The 15,709-nt window shown below is 42.7% G+C and overlaps 1 protein-coding gene across 10 annotated transcripts in view; it reads right to left on the bottom strand.

The window, feature by feature from the left end:
- The window catches only part of CSNK1G1 (casein kinase 1 gamma 1), a 123,403-nt gene extending 113,448 nt beyond the window's left edge, over positions 1–9,955 (bottom strand). For 5 of the 10 annotated variants that reach the window (XR_004988190.2, XR_006741647.1, XR_006741648.1 and 2 more), the window contains exon 1: positions 9,702–9,954. The gene's annotated coding sequence lies outside the window, so the exon portion shown is untranslated. Of the gene's footprint in view, positions 1–9,237; positions 9,570–9,701 lie in introns of those variants that run through there. The other 5 variants (XM_036439346.2, XM_036439377.2, XM_036439378.2 and 2 more) reach the window with 3 other exon arrangements.
- Between the last annotated feature and the right edge of the window lie 5,754 nt (positions 9,956–15,709).

The raw sequence follows: 15,709 nt of genomic DNA, 5'->3' as shown, positions 1-15,709 counted from the left end.
TTAAAACCCACAACATTATACAACACAAAGAGTGAACCTTAATGAAAATTATAGATTATAGTTAATAATATGTATCAAAATAGGCAATATTGGTTCATTAATTGTAACTAATGTACCACACTAATGTAAGATGTTACTAATAGAGGAAATGGGGAAAGAAGATATGTAGATATGAGAAACATGGAACTCTACCTGCTCAATTATTCCATAATTCTAAAATGTTTTTTTTAATTCGATTTTTTTAATTGGGCATCCACAATCTCAAAAACTAGAATTTATAAAAATTCTAGTCAGTGAAAAAAAAAATACTTTAAATAAAATCAAATTTTAATTTTAATTTAAATAAAAATATTTTAACTTTAGCCCCCTTGTCTTTTTCTTGGCATTGGCCATATTGGTCTTAAACCTGCTCACTAACACCTACCGTGTTTCCCCGAAAATAATACATCCTCCGAAAATAAGACCTAGCCCATGGAAAAATAAGACATCCCCTGAAAATAAGATCTAGTGCAACTTTGGGAGAAAAAATTAATATAAGACACTGTCTTATTTTTGGGGAAACAGGGTACATCTGAGAGTGACAGCTAGGAAATGGAGAAGATGTCCAGCTGGGAAGCTGCTTGATCAGTAATGGTTAGCAACTGAGCCTAAAGAACTAATGAGATCTGGTGACTATCACGGACACTCAACCACACACACAAACACACAAAACTTAAAACATTTTCACATCATTCATTAATGCCAACAAATTGTAGTTATAAATGTATCAAGGGGGATGTAAAGGTATGGTACTTCCATTCAGAAGCTCAAGTCCTCAACACCCATTTTTGAAGGTTAAAGTTAAAACTGCCTGGCCAGTTTGGCTCAGTGGTTAAGCGTTGGCCCATGAACCAAGAGGTTACTGATTCGATTGTTGGTCAGGGTACATGCCTGGGTTGGGGGACTCATTCCCCAGTGGGGGCGTTCAAGAGGCATCCATTTGATGTTGATGTTTCTCTCTCACCGATGTTTCTTACCCTCTCCCTCTTCCTCTTTCTAAAATCAATAACTATTTTTTTTTTAAGTTAGAATGTATAAGCTACAGAAATCAATTTAGTTCCAATGCTTTGTTCCCTAGAAATTTATGTGGCTTTTGATGGAGACATCAAACTGTAGCAATTTGATGGGCTTACCCAGCACCGAGAGGTGTTGCACCAAGTTCTTTTTGATGGCAAGGGCAATGGCTACTGTTCACCCAGCTTCAGTGGCCAAGGCAAAATCCAAGAGAATATCCCTTTCCCCAGTATGTCAATGCCTCCATTGTGATGGGCGAGCTATTATTGAAGAACAATTCCCATCCCTGACACTCCAGGTCCTACCATAACTACACTACCCACTCAGGGTTTCTAGACAACTAACAGACTACAGTGCTGTAGAGGCAGGGTAGTCCATATGTTTTCCTATATCACCAGAATACTCCTGCTGAAATCAAAGGATGGCTCTCTCTTCAGTCCATTTCTGAGATACCACAGCAGTTCTACTTAAAGCTTCTCAAAGATGCCTGGGTTTTTAGGGTCCATGTTAGATGTCAACTACTGAAATCTGAACAAGTAATGGTTTTTTCCAGCTCAGTAAACCAAAAAGTCTGACCTCCAAATTTATTAAGATTCAAACTGAAAAGTGACAAGAATATGCCCTATGAATTATTATGGTATAGCAACTGGCATAGATAAGGCAAAACTCACTACCAACAGACTAAGTGGACTTAACACTAAATAAAAAATCTCCAGCAGGCCGAAACCTGTTTGGTTCAGTGGATAGAGCATTGGTCTGTGGACTAAAAGGTCCCGGATTCGATTCCGGTCAAGGGCATGTATCTTGGTTGTGGGCACATCCCCAGTAGGGGGTGTGCAGGAGGCAGCTGGTTGATGTTTCTCTCTCATCGATGTTTCTAACTCTCTGTCCCTCTCCCTTCCTCTCTATAAAAAATAAAAATGTATTAAAAAAAAAATCTCCAGCAGAAGCTCCTCTTCTGATTGTGATATCATAGGGCAAAATTTATTTATTCTGTATCTCCATAATCCATTTTCTTAGCAACTTCCAACAGGATTGGACTATTGTTAAAACTACTGACAATAGCCGAAACCAGTTTGGCTCAGCGGTAGAGTGTCGGTCTGCGGACTGAAAGGTCCCAGGTTCGATTCCAGTCAAGGGCATGTACATTGGTTGCGGGCACATCCCCAGTACGGGGTGTGCAGGAGGCAGCTGGTCGGTGTTTCTCTCTCATCGACGTTTCTAGTTCTCTCTCTCTCTCCCTTCCTCTCTGTAAAAAAATCAATAAAATACATTTTTTTAAAAACACACACACACAAAAAAAAACCTACTGACAATAATAGTTTACTAAGGAGCATTTGGAATCTTGCTCCTTGGCATATGTCCTCAGTTTGGCTCAAATAAACTCACAAAAATTTATCTTAAAAAGAAAAGAAAAAGAATGGTTTATTTATTTTATTTATTTTTTATGAGAAAGGCTTTTTAAAAAAAATATATTTTATTGACTTTTTTAGAGAGAGGAAGAGAGAGAGCTAGAAACGTCGATGAGAGAGAAACACCGACCAGCTGCCTCCTGCACACCCTCCACCGGGGATGTGCCCACAACCAATGTACATGCCCCTGACCGGAACTGAACCTGGGACTTTTCAGTCCGCAGACCAATGCTCTACCACTGAGCCAAACAGATTTCGGCAGAATACTTTAAGTGAATGATAACAAAGATATATGATGCTACCGAATGTTCACAGTCCGAAAAAAATTACTTTTAACCAATATCTGTGAACTTTGTGTAACGCAGTATAAAAATGCAGATTCTTTTACTCTAGTGTTCACTGATATAGCTGAAATTATATAACCTAAATCAGAGGATTTTTATTTTTGAAATATAATATGACGAATTCAAAGCCACAAAACATGAAAGGGTGAGAGGATAAGAAATCAGAAACAGATGGCATCTAATTTTTTTTCCTGAGTCCATCCTGAACACAATCCCAATAATGTCAAAATCCAATTTGGCTCTCCAAATAAGTAAATCTCCCAAACTGAAAATGGTAATTCTGCTCTAGTTGGTGATGCCCAATGGTTAGGGCATTAGCCCGCACATCCAAGGGTCACAGATTCAATTTCCAGTCAAGGGCTCAAACCTTGATTTTGGGTTCGTTCTCCAGCCCCAGTAGGAGTATGTTCGGGAGACAGCTGACATGTGTGGTGGCTCTCTCACATCAACGTTTCTCTGCCCCTCCTCCTCTCCCCTTCTCTTCTACTCTCTCTCAAAAAAAACTGAATTGAAAAATTCCTCAGGTAAGGATTAACAAAAAGAAGAAAAGAAGAAGAAGAAGAAGAAGAGGAGGAGGAGGAGGAGGAGGAGGAGGAGGAGGAGGAGGGAGGAGGAGGAGGAGGAAGAAGAAGAAGAAGAAGAAGAAGAAGAAGAAGAAGAAGAAGAAGAAGAGGAAGAGGAAGAAGAAAGAAAGAAAAAAGAAGAAAGAAGGAGGAAGGAGGAGAAGGGAGGAGGAGGAGGGAGGAGGAGGGGGGAGGAGGAGGGGGGAGGAGGAGGGGGGAGGAGGAGGAGCGGAGGAGGAGGAGGAGAGGAGGAGGGGAGGGGGAGGAGGAGGAGGGAGGAGGAGGAGGGAGGAGGAGGAGGGAGGAGGAGGAGAAGAAGGAGGAGGAGGAGGAAGAGGAGGAGGAGGAGGAGGAGAAAATGGTAATTCTGCCCTGGCCAAGTAGCTCAGTTGGTTAAAGTGTCATCCCCAACAAGATCCCAGGACAAGGCACATACAGGAAGCAACCAATCCTATCTAATAAAAGGATAATATGTAAATTGACCATCCTCCAACACATAAGATCGCTGCCCCCATGGGGTCTAAGATGGCCGGCCCCATGATGGCCACCACTGGATGGCTGGCAGGGGAGAACAGTTGTGGGCGATCAGGCCTGCAAGGGAGGGCAGTTGGGGGGAACCAGGCCTGCAGGGAAGGGCAGTTAGGGGTGACTGGACCAGCAGAGGAGTAGTTAGGCGTTGATCAGGCTGGCAGAAGAATGGTTAGGGGGTGATCAGGCTGGCAGACAGAAGGAGTTAGGGGCAATCAGGCAGGCAAGCAGTTGGGAGCTAGCAGTCCTGGAATGTGAGAGGGATGTCCGAGTGCCCGTTTAGGCCCAATCCCACCAGGGTCAGGCCTAAACTGGCAGTCAGGTCCCTCAAGGGGTTCCAGATTGAAGAGGTTGCAGGCGGAGCTGAGGGACACCCCCGCTCCGCCCCAGTGCATGAATCTCATGCACCGGGCCTCTAGTAAATGCATAAATGAGTGGAGCAACAATGTTTCTTTTTCTTTTTCTTTCTCTCCCTCTCATTACCCCTTTCCTCTAAAAATCAATAAAAAAGAAAATGATAATTCTGAAATAATTTTTTTCCCTCCCAGCTTCTTAAGTTTTTTATATTAGGCAGAAAGAGTAGAGAGAAGTTAGATGTTTAAAAAAATATATAATTCCAGTCCCAGCTGGAATGAAGGTTCCTCAATTCTGGTCAAGAACACATGCCCAGGTTGTGGGCTTGATCCCCAGTAGATGGCAAGCAGGAGGTTGGGCATGCAATGAATGATTCTCTCTCATCATTGATTTTCTCTCTATATATATCTCTCCTTCCTCTCTGAAATAAATAAAAGAAGCCCTACCGAAACTTGTTTGGCTCAGTGGATAGAGCGTCAGCCTTTGGACTGAAAGGTCCCAGGTTTGATGCGGGCACATCCCCAGCGGGGGGTGTGCAGGAGGCAGCTGATCAATGTTTCTCTCTCATTGATGTTTCTAACTCTCTATACCTCTCTCTTCCTCTCTGAAAAAAATCAATGATATATTTTTTTAAAAAAATAATAATTTTTTAAAAAGTAGCCCTAACCGGTTTGGCTCAGTGGATAGAGCATCGGCCTGCAGACTGAAGGGTCCCAGGTTCAATTCCAGTCAAGGACATGTACCTTGGTTGCGGCACATCCCCCGTAGGGGGTGTGTAGGAGGCAGCTGATTGATGTTTCTCTCTTATCGATGTTTCTGACTCTCTATCCCTCTCCCTTCCTCTCTGTAAAAATAAATAAATAAAAGTAAATAATAAATATTAAAAAAATACCATTCCACAAATTCTGAAGTTCTTTCATGAAACTCTACTTCCACTTATCTAAAGCCACTGAAGCACTTTCTATCAAGATTGGTGATATTAAAATCTGTCTATGAAATCAGCTTTTTTCTGGATACAATGATTATTTATCTTCATTAGAGAAGTTCACATCATATTTTTTTTTAAAAAGAAGAAGCTTTCAAATAACAAGCTCTGGAAGAATACTCATTTGATTTGAGTAAAGCACTGCCTGGCATTTTAAAAACATTTACTCAGTAACTTTCACTCCTGATTGACAGCACCAATAAAATTAGCTGTATGTACTTTGTTCATTATTTGACTCTAGTATATGGTATATAAACCTTCCCAATTTTTCCTAAAGTTTTCTGAGCTCATCCAAGAAATGGATATTAAAGGAGTCATTTTTAGATTTCCTGACAAGCAAATTCCATAACTGACAACTGCAAAGATTCTTGGAACCGCCACATACTTTGAGTAGTGGAAAATACACGCGCTATTTTTCTTTACCAACAAAGCAAGGTGATACTGCCTCAAATTTTAGATTCAAAAGATGAAAAAAATTATCCAAGAAAACACATCTAAAAGCTTAAAGATACACTAAAAACTTTACACTCTTTATTTTTTTAAATATATTTTATTGATTTTTTACAGAGAGGAAGAGAGAGGGATAGAGAGTTAAAAACATCGATGAGAGAGAATTATTGACTAGCTGCCTCTGCACACCCCCTACTGGGGATGTGCCCGCAACCAAGGTACATGCCCTTGACTGGAATCGAACCTGGGATCCTTCAAACGCTCTATCCACTGAACCAAACCAGTTTCGGCTAAAAACTTTACACTCTTTAAAGGGCCATTCAGAAAGTGGAATAATCTTACAAAAAGCTACAACCACCAAAACAACTACTTTTTTTTTTCAAAAAAGATAAGGAGCCCGGCTGGTGTAGTTCAGTAACCAAATGCTAACCTCTGAACCAAGATGTCCCTGGTTCAATTCCCAGGCAAGGTGCATGCCTGGGTTTTGGACTTGATCCCCAGTAGGGGTGTGTGAGAGACAGCAAATGGATGTCTCTCTCTATCTTTCAATCTCTCTCTTCCTCTCTCTCTAAAATCAATACAAAATAAATTTGTAAAAAGGTATGGGTACTTTATTAATAATTTTAAATATATCAGTCCATTTATCAATGTGACCAATATTTATTGCTTATTATACAGATGCAGTGGTGGATAAAATTTAAAATATTTATTTAAAATAAATTATTTCTACCACAAGGAGCATACAGTAGTTGACTTTTATCAGAGATTTTTAATTTTTTTTTACACACAACTATTACTAAAGTAAGTTACTCAATTTTTATCTGTTGAGTATAAAGTACATTTAAAAATTAAAAAGTACAGCCAAGCCGGCATGGCTCAGTGGTTGAGCATCGACCTATGAACTAAGAGGTCATGGTTCGATTCCTGACCAGGGCACATGCCTGGGTTTGAGGGCTCGATCCCCAGTCTGGGCCTGCAGGAGGCAGCTGATCAATGATTCTCTTTCATCATTGATGTTTCTATCTCTCCCTCTCCCTTCCTACTTGAAATAAATAAAAATATTTTTTTTTAATTAAAAAGTTCAGCCCTACAGGTTTGGCTCAGACTATAGGGTCCTGGGTTCGATTCCACTCAAGGGGACATATTGCATGCAGGAGGCAACCAAGTGTCCCTTTCACATCAATATTTCTTTCTCTGTGTCTCCCCCAACCCTTCTACTCTTTCTAAAAATCAATGGAAAAATATCCTCTGGTGAGGATTAACAATAACAACAAATTAAAAAGTATGGACTATATGTTACATCACAAAGCAAACTATATTAGCTGATAATATAACATATAACAGGTTACATATAACTATCATTTTAAAACTATAAAAGGAACAAATTATAAAGACTTCATGTTCCTGCCGAAACCAGTTTGGTTCAGTGGATAGAGCGTCGGCCTGTGGACTGAGGGGTCCCAGGTCTGATTCCGGTCAAGGGCATGTACCTTGGTTGCGGGCACATCCCCAGTGTGGGGTGTGCAAGAGGCAGCTGATCAATGATTCTCTCTCATTGATGTTTCTCTCTATCCCTTTCTCTTTCTCTGTAAAAAAAAAATCAATAAAATATATATTTTTTAAAAAGACTTCATGTTCCTGAGATTTATTTCTATATTATCATTTTGACTGACTTAAAGACAGAAATTCATTCCATTTTAATTTATTTTAGATTATACATATAAGAATTCTGTAAATTCTGCTAATAGTTTAAATCTAATTAAGATGAGTCATGATACTGATATTAATTTTAATCTTAAATTACAACTATTTTATGCCCCAATTTAATTCTCTTCAGAGACATGAGATGTTAATTGAAATTTATATAAATTACTTTTATTGTGTAATCTCCCACCCAAGGATACTTTCCCAATGATTCTTAGAGATAGTGGGAGAGGGAGGGACAGAGAGAGAAACATTGATGTGAGAGACATCGATTGATTGCCACACAACACGACCTGACCCATCTGGGAGGGGAAGGGGGAAAATCCAGCCTCCAACCCAGGTATGCGCCCTTGACCTGAATCAAATCCTGAACCCTTCAGTCTGAGGGTGGATGCCCAAATCAGCTAGGGCATAAATTACTTTTTAAATGTTTTACTTTTAAATAGATTTTTATTGATTTCAGAGAGGAAGAGAGGGGGAGGGAGAATCACTGATCAGCTGTCTCCTGCACCACCCCCACTGGGAATCGACTCCAAAAACTGGGCATGTGCCCTTGACAGAAATCGAACCTGGGATCCTTTAGTCCACAGGCTCTTGCTCTATCCCCTGGGCCAAACCAGCTAGGGCTTAAATGTTTTTCTTTCTTTCTTTTTTTTTAACCGGTTTCGGCTAAAAACTTCACACTCTTTAAAGGGCCATTCAGAAAGTGGAATAATCTTACAAAAAGCTACAACCACCAAAACAACTACTTTTTTTTTCCAAAAAAGATTAGGGGCTGGTGTTTTTCTTATCAATCCATACTATATACAAAACAAATCTGAGAAAACCTTTGAAACATTATTGGTATTTTGAATAAATGCATATATTCTATTTTATTTCTAGGAGTTAAGAAATTACTGATAACTGAATTTCATGATACTTGTGATCAATTTCTGTAAATCACTGGAAGTCTTGTTGTATACATGTTCTCAAATATTATTATCCAATTTCCTTCCTATCTCAATCCTTATTCCACCAACTGGGCTACCTGGACTGTGTAAGATGAATGATAATTCATCTTTCAATTAGAAGGTGGTTCCATTTAAAGTGGGCTATTATTTAAGTATACCACCACCTCACAATACTGGTAGGAGTTTTAACTCATTTTATTTGTGAAGAAAATAAATCTCTGGTAGTTCCAGGACTTGCCCAAGACCAACAACTAGCCAGTGGCAGTTTGGGTTCAATCCCAGATTTACCTGCCTCAAAGCCAAAACTTCCCCTGGACCACAATTATCTCCTTAAAAGATTAAGAGACAGGCTCAAAAGCAGACAATCCAGTCCCTCTGAACGTATCTATTCTAAGACATCACCACGCAGTTCTAACCAGTCCACTGATTGAAATAAAAATAAAGAGCTTCGTTCTGCTTCATTTAAACTAGGGCAGGCTTACTCGCAGGTAAAAAAAAAGGGGGGGGGGGAGGAGTGGAAAAGGCTTGCCTCAACATGTCTCTGCTAGACCTCTATTCTATACGGTTCTAGTCCATTTTTTTAAAAATATATAAACACCAATATCTACCAAACAATATGCCGGACTAGTCTAGTTTGGTGCTTCTCAGAATTGCGCTTTTCTAAGATAATGTATACGATTTGATACAGAACCGAGAGACGTTGGATATGTTATTCCAGCACTTTTCAAACATTCAAAGTATCATTTAGAGGCAGCAAACCCAGTTCCGCTCCCTTTGACGCCGCGATGCCGCCCGCTTGGGGGGTACCGCTCTCCCGTGCGACGCAGGGACCGGAGCAATAAAGGAAGAAGCGGGGGCCGCACACGGAAGTTGGGTGGAGGGAGGTGTCCTTACCCACTCTTCTGCCTTAGCTCGGTCAAGGGCGGCTCCCCACGGTGTCCAGCCGAGACACAATCCCCCAAAAACCTCCAAACCGGGCTATGTCCCCGCGGGGTGGACAGGGAGAGCAGGCAATGGGAGCTCCCGAAGTCTAAGCCCTCCTTCCCGGCGCCGCCGGGGAGCGCTCCCCCTTTCAAAGCGAGCCCTCCAGGTGGCAAACTCCCGGTCCGCAGCGACACAAGTCCGCCGCCTCCGAAGGGAAGCCTCCTCCGCAGCCTTCATCCGGCCACCCGGCCACCCGAAACTCTCCGCCGGCGGTCCCCACCATCCCTGCTCCCGCCCCCGCAGCCTCCGCACACACAGCGCCGGCCTGCGCCCCACCCAGGATCCCCGCGTCCCCCTCCCCGACCCGGAAAGCGCGGCCCGCCCCCCCTCCCTCCTCCTGCAGCCCGTCCCCGCAAACACACACACACACCCACCTCAGGCTCCAACCTCCGGACCCGTCGAAGCCGGAGCGGGTACGCGGTCGGGTGGCGCTCCGGGGATCGCGAGGGCCAGGCGCGGTCCCCTCCCCGAGGCGCCGAGCGCTTCTTCCCCCACCCTCCGCGGCGGCTCCTCTCTTTCCCGGGAGCCGCGGGAGGAGAGGTGTGGGAGGGGAGGGGGAGGCGAGGAGCCGAGGGGCGACAGGAGCCCGGCCGGAACCACTCGCGCTGGCCCCACCCTCAGCCGGGAGCGAAGCGCCCCGGCGCTCCGGATAGGACCCACGGAAAGCAGTGGGCGAGAAATGGACACAACCGCTTCCGGGTCACCCCCGCTCCGGCCCCTCCTTAGCAACCGCGTGGGGTTGCTAAGCGGAAGTGCCTCCAAAACACCCCCATTTCTTCTGGGACATCAGGAGGTAGCTGGGAGCCTGTACTGTTCTTTGACGACACCTTCTGCTCTGAGTCTGAGAGCTCACGCTTCACAGCCAGAGTCACAAAGCCCATCTCGCTTTTCCCTTAAGCTGTGCCCACTCTTCCACCCCCCCAACCCCCCACCCTACTACCCTGTTTCCCCGAAAATAAGACAGTGTCTTATATTAATTTTTGCTCCCAAAGATGCGCTAGGTCTTATTTTCAGGGGATGTCTTATTTTTCCATGAAGAAGAATACGGTACACATTTATTGTTAAATGAAAATAAAGGAAATTTATTACCTGTATATGGTACGGTAGTACGGTAGTTGTCAACACAAACCAGACAAACTGTGAATCCTACAGTATCAAGAATTTACTCATTTATTCAATGACAATCGTGTCATCATCTTCTGGAACATCATCATAACAATCCAATTCCTGAATTTCCTGGTGAATTTCTTGTGACTCCATTTCTTTCAGAATTAGTGGACCAAATCTCTCATGTTTAGCAACAGCACTGTTTAAATGAGTACTTCTTGTCAAGGTAGCCTGCTCACAGTGCATTTGCAATGCAACTGTCAGTGATTTTCTCCCATGAATTCTTAACCCAAGTCACAACTTCTTGCAGTTTAGGTTTCACAAAGTTTCCACGCTGATTTCTCTCCATTCTATTTTCAATGTAGTCATTAATTTCCATGTGCAAATTGTCTTTGAATGGCTTGTTTATTGCAATATCAAGTGTCTGAAGATAGGCCGTCATTCCTGCGGGAATCATTATCTGATCTATTTTTCTTTCTTGAAGAAATATCTTCATGTCTTTAGCATGGTGAGTGCTGGCTGCATCCCAGACTAGCAGACCTCTTTGGCTCCCTTGCATAACAAGCAGCAGCATTAAATCAACCCACTTCCTTATAACTGCTTGTGTGGCCCAGGCTTTTTCAGTTTCAAGAATAAAAATGCCCAAAACAAGTTCAATCTTTTCCTTCTTGCCCTTAGAAATGATTAAAGGTGAGATTTTAGTGCCATCCAGATGAATTGCCAAAATACAGGAAACGTGCACTTTCGTAAGCAGTGGAGGGAATGTACACTAAGGAGGCACCCCGCTGTTCAATTGTTGTTTGAGATGATTGGCCCATAAACACTGCAGTTTCATCCATAGCAATCATGTTGGAAAGATTGTATTTAGAGAAGTCAGCAACATCAATAAAGGACTTAATGCAAGTGCTCGCTTAATAACTTGAGTATCTTCCAACCTAAACAATGTTGTAGATCTTCTTAAAGACAGTTCACTTCGCTGAATGAAATTATCCAGCCAGTGTTGTGATGCTTTGAAGTCTTCGGAGGCTATGTCAAACTGTGGTGCAATTGCAAGGGCAAATTCTTGAATCTGAGCCCTATTCACAACCAAAGCCTCTGCTCTCCTGTCAACAACCCATTCACAGATCAGGTCTTCCAGCTCGGAAAATAATGGTTGCTGACCTGATCCACACTTGCACTTTTTAGCATTTCCCTTGTCCACTTGTTTAATGAGGTTACCATACTCTGCTCGCCATTTTCGGACCAATCAGATACTCAACATCTTCTCTTTGCAGAAAGCAGTAAGATTTTGGCCCCAAGAGTCTTCCACGATTCCTTTCTTGTACTCCACGGAGTAGCTTTTTCTTTTTGCGCTCATTTCTAGGGGTGAAAAAATGAATTGGAGTATCAAGGTGGGGGAGGGGGATCACTTAAAATGACACAGGGGGGATCAGAGGGGGGAATCAAAATGGCACAGGAGAATCAGAGGGGGGATTACCATTTTAGTAACCCCTTTTGAACCTCTTGTCATTTTGATTGCCCCCTCTGATCCTCCTGTGTCATTTTAAGTGATCCCCATCCCCCCATCCCTGAGCCACTGAACACCTTCACCAGACATCCCCCTTACCCCTTTATCAGACATTTACCCCTTGGAGCCTGTCTGGGGACTGTCACTGGGTTTGCTGGAGCCTGGATCTGGGCTGGAGCAGGGTCTGCCACTGACTGAGAACCTTCAGTCATCATGAGGGCGGCCGCGAGCATCAGGTAGTGTCACCAGAGACAGACAAGCACTCACCACCTTCACCGTGTCCAGTCTGCTCACTCCGACCTCCGCTCCACCTCCACACAGCAGTGACATCAGGACTCCGCATAAAGTCACTGGTTGCTAGACGCCAGTCGGGGCGGCCCTAGTGACCAGTTTACGGTAAATTAATTTTCATTCTGAGACAGAGCCTAGGGGTGGCCTTATTTTCGGGGGGATGCCTTATATTTCACTCAGAAGGAAACCAGTAAGTAGGTCTTATTTTAGGAAGATGTTTTATTTTCGGGGAAACACGGTATGAACACCTGCTTCCTCCCACCCTGAGCCCATTGGCCTCTTCTCCCTCTCTCTCTCTCTCCCTCTCTCTCTCTCTCTCTCTCTCTCTCTCTCTCTCTCTCTCTCTCTCTCTCTCTCTCTCTCTCTCTCTCTCTCTCTCCTTTCTCTTCCCTTGTGGGAATTCTCTTTTCTACCAGTTTAGCAAGCATCTCCCTCTTGTGGATTTTTAGTTGTGTTTCAAATGGCCTTTTAAAATCTTCAACATATGAAAGTTTTCTCATGCACTTCATTCTCCTTTGACAGCCCCTCATAGGAATGGTAAGTTTTGTCTTTCACCCTCACCGGTTTGGCTCAGTGGATAGAGTGTCCGCCTTCAGACTAAAGGATCCGGGTTCCATTCAGGTCAAAGGGTATGTACTGCAGTTGCAAGCTCTCAGGAAGCAACCAATCCATGTGTTTCTCTCACATGGAAGTTTCTCTGTGAGTGTATCTCCCTCTCCCATCCACTCTCTCTAAAAATCAATGGGAAAAATATCTTCAGGTGAGGATTAACAAAAAATAAAAAATAAAATGTCAGTAGTAGGTTGTTTAATAAATCTAAAACATTACAACCTTTCCCATGGACATGCATACATTTGTAAGTACACACACACACACACACACACACACACACACTTCAAATAGAATCTGAGGACATCCAGTAATTGTTTTTAAAAAACCTGGCTGTGACAAGTGATAAACAATTACCATGACAAAATAGAACTTGATATTTTGATTGCCAATAGATTTATTTTTAAAAATGAAATTAAAAAAGTAAGATTATGAGCCCAATGAACAATGACTTATCTATATAACTACAGTGAATTACATGTCTATAAAAATTTTTAAACACATGGCAAATGTGTTCTATAGAAATGTTTTATTGGGTACAATTAATAAAGATTAAATGTGGTAGTTTAGGACAATATAGAAATGAAAATTCCTATGCAACATCCATTTTTTCCCATTGCCTGATCAAATGACAGTATTTATTTAGATCCTCTCTTCCTACAGTTTTATTAGTAGTCACTTTTTCATCCTATATAATAAAGAGGTAAGATGCAAATTGACTATCATACCTTCGCACAAGATAGCCACACCCATATGGTCACAAGATGGCCGCCACAGATGGCTGGCAGGGGAGGGCAGTTAGGGGTGACCAGCCCAACAGGGGAGGGCAGTTGCGGGCAATAAGGCCGGCAGGGGAGCAGTTAGGCATTGATCAGGCTGGCAGAGGAGTAGTGAGGGGATGATCAGGCAGGCAGGCAGGTGAGTGGTTGGGAGCTAGCAGTCTCAGATTGTGGAAGGAATATCCCAGATTGGAGAGGGTGCAGGCTGGGCTAAGAGTCACCCCCCAATACCCAGTGCATGAATTTTGTGCACCAGGCCTCTAGTAGGTATATAACTGGCTTGACTCATAAATAGTCACATGACCTCTATCATTTTCAGTGTAGTCATTGTTTAGAGACCTCTAAAGATAAAGAACACAACCCACACCTAAAATTAGTTATGTGTGTTTACACTTACAGGATTTTGTGAGCAGTACTATTGGAGTCCATATTCTTTTTTTCTTTCCTTTTTATATTTGTATTGATTTCAGAGAGGAAAGGAGAGGGAGAGATAGAAACATTAATGATGAGAGAATCAACTGGCTGTCTCTCGCATGCCCCCTACTGGGGATTGGGCCCACAACCCGGGAATGTGCCCTTGACTGGAATCAAACCCAGAACTCTTCAGTCCACAGACGGAGGCTCTATCCACTGAGCCAAACTGGCTAGGACAAAAGTCTGTATTCTTAATATGAATCATAATTAAGACAGTGCTTTCAGATCTAGGCTAGATCTCAAATAACCTTCGAAGTCAGTATAGTACATTTATCCTTTATATATGACTTCCAAGCTTTACTCAGTTCTTAAGAGCTTCCCCCCCCCCATTTTTTTTTTTATTGCTCTTTGTAATCATTTAAGAAAGAATTAGGGTATCTAATGTTTATTTTTGGAAACTATAACTCTGTTATGCAACAATTAATATTTAAATATTCTTAGAGTTCCATTAGCATCTCCAAATATAAAAGATACAAAAACAGCCCTAGCCGGTTTGGCTCAGTGGATAGAGCATCAGCCTGCAGAATGAAGGGTCCCAGGTTCGATTCCGGTCCAGGGCATTTACCTTGGTTGCGGGCACATCCCCAGTAGGGAGTGTGCAGGAGGCAGCTAACTGATGTTTCTTTCCCATCAATGTTTCTGGCTCTCTCTCCCTCTCCCTTCCTCAGTAAAAAAATAAATAAATATATATATTTTTAAAAGATATAAAAACTAAAGTCTAATAACTAATGACTACTTGGATCAGGTACAAGAAATGTAGCCAAATTTATTATTTATGTGCCAAAGCAATATATAACACAAGACATAGCCCCTTACACAAGGGACTTAGAGAAACTAACTTAGGATATATGTGACATAAACAATAGAATGTTTAGCCTTAGGAAGAGAAAGCTAGAGATGTAACAGCTTTCTGTAAGGACTTGAAGGTCTCCATGTGGAAGGAATAACTTGTTCTGTGTTATATCAAAGGCAGAACCAAGAATAGGAAGGGGGGGCGGAGAATAGGAAGAGGGAAGTTACAAAAATTCAAAATTTTAACTCATGATGTTTTTCACAACTAGGAGTTGCAGCCGACGCCGAAACCGGTTTGGCTCAATAGATAGAGCGTCAGCCTGCGGACTGAAAGGTCCCGGGTTTGATTCCGGTCAAGGGCATGTACCTTGGTTGCGGGCACATCCCCGGTGGAGGGTGTGCAGGAGGCAGCTGATCGATGATTCTCTCATAGATGTTTCTAACTCTCTATCCCTCTCTCTTCCTCTCTGTAAAAAATCAATAAAATATATTTAAAAAAAAAAAAAAAAAGAGTTGCAGCCGAAACTGGTTTGGCTCAGTGGATAGAGCCTCGGTCTGCGGACTGAAAGGTCCCAGGTTCGATTCTGGACAAGGGCATGTACATTGGTTGCGGGCACATGCCCTGTAGGGGGTGTGCAGGAAGCAGCTGGTCGATGTTTCTTTCTCATCGATGTTTCTGGCTCTCTATCCCTCTCCCTTCCTGTCTGTAAAAAGAATCAATAAAATTAAAAAAAAAAGAGTTGCAGCCCTGGCCAGTGTGGCTCAGATGTTGAGCAATGCCCCATGCACTGAGAAGTTACTAATTTAATTCCCAGTCAGAGCA

This window comes from Pipistrellus kuhlii, unplaced genomic scaffold (assembly GCF_014108245.1).
Source record: "Pipistrellus kuhlii isolate mPipKuh1 unplaced genomic scaffold, mPipKuh1.p scaffold_m20_p_1, whole genome shotgun sequence".
NCBI classification, from domain to species: Eukaryota; Metazoa; Chordata; class Mammalia; order Chiroptera; family Vespertilionidae; genus Pipistrellus; species Pipistrellus kuhlii.
This window is presented reverse-complemented; position numbering and strand designations above follow the sequence as displayed.